This window comes from Empidonax traillii, unplaced genomic scaffold (genome assembly GCF_003031625.1).
Source record: "Empidonax traillii isolate 1590-97213 ecotype Southwest subspecies unplaced genomic scaffold, ASM303162v1 scaffold655:size661012, whole genome shotgun sequence".
Classification (NCBI taxonomy): domain Eukaryota; kingdom Metazoa; phylum Chordata; class Aves; order Passeriformes; family Tyrannidae; genus Empidonax; species Empidonax traillii.
The window spans coordinates 484516-491990 of NW_020955848.1; the positions used below are offsets into that span (position 1 = coordinate 484516).

At 43.1% G+C, this 7475-nt stretch overlaps 1 long non-coding RNA gene across 1 annotated transcript; it reads left to right on the forward strand.

Annotated features, from left to right (window-relative positions):
- Nucleotides 1-16: 16 nt before the first annotated feature.
- On the forward strand, nucleotides 17-4578 carry LOC114065403. The gene is made up of 3 exons (XR_003572951.1): nucleotides 17-59; nucleotides 1330-1482; nucleotides 2799-4578. It is a non-coding gene; the product is annotated as an uncharacterized LOC114065403 (long non-coding RNA).
- The last annotated feature ends 2897 nt before the right edge of the window (nucleotides 4579-7475 follow it).

Here is a 7475-nt window from a genome sequence, read left to right on the forward strand (position 1 = left end):
AATGTTCAGCGGTCGTGGAGGGCTCTGCGTTTGGGGACCTGGGCGGGTTCGGGAAGTGGGTCTGTCAAGAACGTCGTGAGGTTTAACAAGTTCCAGGTGTTGGTGCTGCGCCACCTGGGTCGGGACAACGCCCTGTATCGATCCCAGCCGGGGATGAGCTGATGGAGCGGCCCGGGGAGAAGGGCTTAGGGGAGCTGGTGGGTGAGAAACTCTCCCGTGTCCTGGGGCTGATCCCACAGGCTGGGCAGCCGGGAGGGGGGAATTCTTCCCCTCTCAGGTGAGACCACACCTGCAGAGCTGCCTTCAGCTCTGGGGGCCCACAAGAAGGATGTGGAGATGCTGGAGCGAGACCAGAGGAGGCCACGGGGATGCTCCAAGGGCTGGAGCCCCTCTGCTCTGGCTGGGAGAGCTGAGGGTGTTCAGCTGGAGACGAGGAGGCTCCAGAGAGACCTGAGAGCCCCTTCCAGGGCCTAAAGGGGCTCCAGGAGAGCTGGAGAGGGACTGGGGACAAGGGGTGGAGGGACAGGACAAGGGGGAATGGCTTCCCACTGCAAGAGGGCAGGGTTGGATGGGATATTGGGAAGGAATTATTCCCTGTGAGGGTGGTGAGGCCCTGGCAGAGATTGCCCAGAGAAGCTGTGGCTGCCCCATCCCTGGAAGTGTCCAAGGCCAGGTTGGACGGGGCCTGGAGCAACCTGGGATAGTGGAAGGTGTCCCTGCCCATGCCAGGGGGTGGAACAAGATGGTCTTGAAGGTCCTTTCTAACGCAAATCATGGGATGTTGAGCAGACCTTTGGAGCAGATCATTCCTGGGCTGTAAAAATTATAAACTTTATGATTTCGAGACCTAAATCCAAAATCTCGTACAAAACCCTTGTAAATCTTGGAGAGATCCAGGACCGTGACTTAAAAACAAAATTTTTTAAAAAGGCTATAGGAAATAGAAAATAAACTGTGTAAAAGTCAACAAAAGCAGAAGGGTAACACTTTAGGGAAATAAGGAGAGGTGAAATGTCTGGCTGGCTGTTATTTGGAGGATTAGCCCTCAGCCAAAGGGGAAGCCCCATACCACAAATTTAAGGATTAAAATTGGTCCAGGGTTGAATCTTTTATCTCTCATCTTCTCTTCTTTTGTTAGGATGGCAGAGGGCCAGTTTCTGCAACAGCTCTCTTTACTGTCAGGTTTTGAGATCAAGTACTCTCTCAAACACCTGAAGGAGTCTACTCCTCTTTTCATGTGCCTTTCCCTTGTCGATCTTTGGGATTAGCTTCCCAGATCATCCTCTGCATGTTCAAACTAATCTAAATTTCATTGCCCCTCTCCTGCAGAATCCAAAGGCCACTGAGACAGAGCAAACTCCTGCACCTTCATTCATCCTGCCTGGGAGTGAGGAGATCAAAAGGTTTTCGAAGTCGTGGCTCATCATCTTTATCCTGCACTAATGGAGAAATGATTAGAGCCTTACCAAAGACTACTTACAAGTGAGCTCTTTGATTTCACAGGTTTATTTTTGTAAGGGAAATCAAAGTGAATTAGCTGAAATAATGGATGTGCTTGCTCTGTGCCTATAGTCACCTTTGCTTTTCCACACAAGCCTAAGTGGAATGGAAAAGCGGTGCAGCAATAATATTTATTTCCAACACTTAATGTTTCACAGTTTTATGCAACAGGTGAATTATTTTTTGTGCAGCAAAAGGTGTAGAAGCTGCTCAGGCATTAGATGGTTTAGAGACTTTTAAGGCTGTTAATGTAACAATCTGTAAATCAGGGAGGCTGATTGACTTTTCACTTAGATTACTGATAATCAGGAATCACTGCCCTGGAACTGTGGTGGCTTTGGGGGTGTGAGCAGGGGATACAGAGCAACATGCTGATGTTAATTGACACCTGCAGATAGCTGTAATTAGTTAAGAAATGAGCTATTGCTACATTTTATCCTTCCTGGGCCTCAAGGTTCAAATCTGGAAGTCGAACTGTGGTATTTGTGTCCGTTTTGAGGGAGGCTAAGGGAGCATATTTTCCATTCATGAAGAAAATGCTGTTGCCAACCTTTCCTCAGGTGTTAACCAAGGGATAAATTAATTCTCAGACAGATTGGAACTCCTTAGTCTCAGTTTACATTTACACCTGCACCAAGTGGGACCTGCCCAAGGCAGGAAACACCAGATTCAATCAAATGAAAGCTAAAGAATTATTTAAATATGCTACATATTAAGTCCATACAATCCATACAACAGCAAAATTTGTTTCAATGTCAGTGAAAAAAAGAGGTTTGTCCTGTTGTCTGATGATGATGTGTAACAAATATAACACAACTGGTCCCAAGACCACCATAAAGCCTCGCTGATACTGATGAGGGTCCATATTCATTTTATTGCTTCCCACATTTTCATTTTAATGAAAACCTGTTACAAATAGAGCTAATGCCACTAAAATTTTGATGGCCAGTAAAAAAATACTCCTAATTCACCGAGCATAAATATCCCAATGCTGGGTTTTTTTTACAGCTAGGAAAAAAATGGTAATGGGATAGGACTGTAATGGTGAGAAAATAAAAGAGTTTTATTTTTCTCCTGCAAACATAATATAAACTATCTTGAAAAACATTTTTCAATAAACAGTAAAATGTTCAAGCTGACATATTTTACATGCTTAGGCAGAATATGTTTCTTCACACTGTGCATGCATGGTTTTCATTTATTAAGGGGAAACTGAAAAATGCTTCTTTCCATAAAATCTGAAAGTTTTATCACATCCTTATGTCAACTCCTGGGATTCTCACCTTATTTTTTTTCAGTGCATCTCACTGCATTGGAGGCGCTTCTCTTGGAGCACAGAAACATTCCTTTTCACAACGTTAATTCCAGGAAATCCAAGTGCAGTATTTGGCCATGGATGATATTTGAAATTCTTGTCACGGTATCTTTTCAAAAAGGATGAATGGAAACAGAACTGTTACCCTGCCTGAGACAGATTTGCAATAAATAAAAGATACTCTATAAACGTACAGATATGATCAAGATTAGTTTTATAGTTATTGCATATGATTACACAAGGGGAATGTTTGTTCCATCTCACTTAAATAGCATAGGGTTTTTGTAATAATAATATTTTTCATCATCGGGCCTTGTAAGTAAATACAACATTTTCAGTCAAAACATATAAGTAGTTGTTGTGCACGAACAATGCAAATTCTTCTTGGAAATATTCCTCCCAGGAGATGTGGAGAACTTATAAAAAATGTAATAAATAACTGCTTGGCTTTTCTATTTCTATTAAATATATTGTGTTGAAGATGTTATTGCTTCCAAGCAGCTGCTCATCATCTAGTTTTGCTGTACAATTTCCATTTGGGGTGAATGACCTCTGTGCTCTCTAGATCATTTCTCTGATGAAAACTGCCTGTGTTCCAGGTCTGGGTATTCACAAAGCAAGAGGGTTTTGTGCCTGATGGAGAGACACTGTTAATAAATATTCTGTTTTTACAATATACTGCTCTGAGTCAGAATGGAAGTAAAATTCAGTTTATAAGTTTGTGTAACAAAAATGACTTCAGCCTTGGGTTTACATATGCCTGATAAATGTATGATTTTGGGGGCGTCTTACAGATGAATTTGGACCATTCTCAGGGAGAATTGAGAAGCCAGGACTGCATTTCCTTTGACATTGCTGTCGGCTACAGTCAGCCAAGGTGTGGCGTTTATAAACCTGGACAAAGTTTGACAATGGTTAGAGGGAAGTTTTGTGCCCTTCCAGGCCTTGCCCATCTGTTTTTGGGGATGCTCAGTAACCTTTGCTCTTCCTTTCACTTTTAGAGAAGCATTTTGATCACCCATGGATATGTCTTAAGCTTTTCTTCCAGGAGGGCAATGACATTTGTGATAACCAGCACAGGTGCAGGACTTCCTGTACCAGCAGAAGTGTTCCCAGGCAGCATTTGAATTTATTTAGCTATTGTGCCATAGATTGCATTGACTGCACTGCTTTGGGATCTCTCAGATGGGTTAAAGGGAGCACCTCTCCTTCCATCCTGCTGACTCAATCCGCAGTTGCTTCCTTCTTGCATTTGAATTTTTATATCCAGAGATTATGGGGCTGTCAGGAATTTAAAGGATGATTAATTATTCCTTCAGAGAGGAGGTAAAGATACTCAGTTCAGAAAGGGGCTAAAGATGCTAATTTATTAAGTAATATCTTTTTATTAAACTGTTTGTGCTTCAGCCTTAAAAAATGGGGCTTGGCTGTACATAAAGAAAGTGATTCTATCCTAAGTTATGTTCCTTCAGACGGTGCTATACTGAAAGTGATTTAATAAACAAGTTTCCTTCAGTGGGTTGGATGTTTAAATGCAAATGTGTGAACATCTCTAGGTGCTCTTTACAAATCCACAAGAGTTTCCAAAGCGATGTGTTTTGGGAAGGATGTGATTATTATAGATACAGCTCAGTTTATACCCTGGTATTTCATCTTGGGCTCTATAATAAAAAAGAGTTTTACAGTGCCACAATAAATGTAAGTGGCTTCATTTCTACAAAAGGGGAAAATCTGTTTTCTGATCCTGGCAGAAGGGAAGATTTTACATTCTCCAGGGAAAAGTGCAGTGAGATTTTTTTTTTTTTGGGGGGGCAGTCATTATCACTGTGTGCTCTGCACGAATAACCATTTACAGGAGGAGTAGATCCCCTCCTGTCAAAAGCATCCCAGGCATCACCTTGAGCAGCAGGTTATTTGATGTGTATCTTGGGCACTGGCAAACAACGAGTTAAGTGGGAACAGAAGGGTTGCCTTGCTCAGCAGATCCATCTCTGCAGGGTCCTGAGCAGTGAAATAACCCCCCCCTCACATTATGAGGAGGTTGTTTGTTCCTGCAGGACTGAGGCAGCTGAAATTATCTTGGCAATTGCAGGTTTATCCCACTCACTGCAGCCCAAAATTTCACCCAATCTGTATGGACTGTTTCATTCCCAGCTGAAACATTTACTAACAGGAGGAAGAGGCACTCCCTCTCTTGGGTGTTCCATTATAAACTGCAAAGCACAAAAAAGTTAATTTTTCATCAGTTCCTTACACAAGCTGGGCTTTAACCCTTGTTAAGATCAATGAATTCATACCCCTGAGTAAGAGCTCAGGAATATCCTGACAAATTTTACAGTCAGGCCCAAAGCAGGTAAGGGAAAGGGTAGTACAAATTAATCTAAACCAAAAATTAGCTTACAGTTCAGTGTTGATTTGTGACAACCTGTTCCTCTTTGCAGTAGTTGTAAAAACCCTCCAGTATGAAGGTTTACGTGGTTGTGGGGTTTTTCTGTTTTGTGTTTACTGATCTGTTTTTCATATATTTGATATCTATTCTCAAAATGAGATGATGAACTCAATTTACATCCTGCTTGGCAAATTCAAAGGTAACCAGCAAAAGAAAATGCTGGATGTAACAAGTTAGAGATGAATCATTCCCAGAAAGCTGATAAAGTTTAACTTCATCAACCCCAACAGATCTGTGATTTAAAACCTGACACGTGTTTGAGCCTCCTAACAAAAATTAAGAACATTTTCCAAGAAGAGCAAGCAAGATGTTTTCTGGGACTATACTCTGATAAAGTTGTTGCTTATTAGAAGCCAGATAATGATTAGATAGAAGAGTACAAGCTCCAGATGAAAACATACATTACTCCTGGTAATAATGCTCAGCACTTAGGTAGCACTTAACATTTTGAAAGCACTGAACAAATATTAACTCTCTCTTGCAGGCAGGAAGGTTTCTCCGTCTCCATTTACAGCAGCTGGGCTAAGCCCAGCTTTTTAAAAAAATGTGACAGGCGTTCAGAAATTGAGAAACTCGGGATATCAGAGCACTTCTGGCACCTCTTGATTATGTGATTTTCCTGAGGCCAAAAGCCACACGGTTAGCTGGGGCAGGGTTAGATTTTATCATTTCCTGCATGGCCTGCAGACAATGTTCCCCCTCGGCCCTTGATGAGCCATGCGAGGTGACAACGAGAAATGACAGTGGAAGAACACCATGTCCTAGCACCTGTGAGAGAAGGTTTGAAAAACTAGTTACTGAAATACAAAGTGTTTGAAGCTGCTTCCAGCATGACAGGAGAGAATTTGGAGATGTTTTTTTTTTTTTGTGGGGAACAAAGAACAGAGCTGAAGTCCCAGAAACGGCCCTTGTTATGTGAAAGCGTTAATTTTTTAAAGAAAAAAAAAATATAAAAATATTCTATCGACTTTCTACCAAAATTTTACAGCCATTTGGGCCCTTACAAGACTCAAGTTCAGAAGGGATGGGAGGATGCCCAGGAGGCTGCATGTAGTGTAAGAAGCTGACATTGTTTTTGACAGAGGATTGATCTAAAGCAGTTGGCAAACCCTGCATGGGGAATCACGCAGCACTGATAGTCATGGGCTGGGGGCAAGTGGTCCCCATTATCTCTCCCTGCCTGCTGGAATGCCTGCAAAAATGAGATTTCCAAATGTAATTCTTGACAACTCTACTGCCAGGCTTTCCTACTGAGCAGAATTGGTTTCCTGAAGAGCCTTTTCAAAGGCTGTCTCGGCTGTGCCACAGAACAAAAGCTTTTGCTCTGCCCCTGCTTTAGGATGGAGTCTGCAGTTCAGCCCCTCTCCGGGTGGATGATGGGATGGCAGCTCCCCACCTTCCAGCTGGGATGACGTGACAGGTCCAGTTCCATTTGGAAAAAAAACTGAACAGTTCCACTGAACCTTTTAACTCACAAATGATTAAAGTAGCTCAAGGCAGCTTCTCCAAAATGAGGTGTTATTTATTCACCTGGGGACAAAAAAGAACTCAGCCAAGAACTCAACCCCTTGCTCTGATCTTCTGTAAATTCTTCCCTGTGAGGGTGGTGATGCCCTGGCACAGGTTGCCCAGAGCAGCTGTGGCTGCCCCATCCCTGGAAGTGTCCAAGGCCAGACTGGACAGGGCTTGGAGCAACCTGGGCTGGTGGAAGGTGTCCCTGCCCGTGGCAGGGGGTGGAACTGGATGGGCTTTGAGGTCCCTTCCAACCCAAACCAGTCTGGGATTCTGTGAAACAACACGAATTTTTCTTCCCATCGTGTAAGATCCAGGATTCTGGAAAAGTGAAGGCAGGCACTGCCTGTGTTCTGCACCAGGCTCAGGTGGGTGCTCAGGCTCAGTTCTCCACCTGGAGCACGGAGCTGGTTTGGAGTTGCCCTGCAATTGGCTGCCAAACGTTAAACGGTGCGTTGCTACCCCTGGGAAAAAAAAGACAGGAGCTGATCTAACACTCAGTGCCTTCCTTCTGCCTGACTTTAAAAAAAAACCATCTCCAAATTCTCTCCTGTCATGCCGGAAAAACATCACTTTTTTTCTTATTTCTTTATTTTCTTGAGGACACTGCACTGAGCTGAGTCAAACACAATAAAGCCCAGATCTGTATTCCTGAGCTCGCTCTGGCTGGGCCCAAACTTCAGCTTGCAAACTATTTCT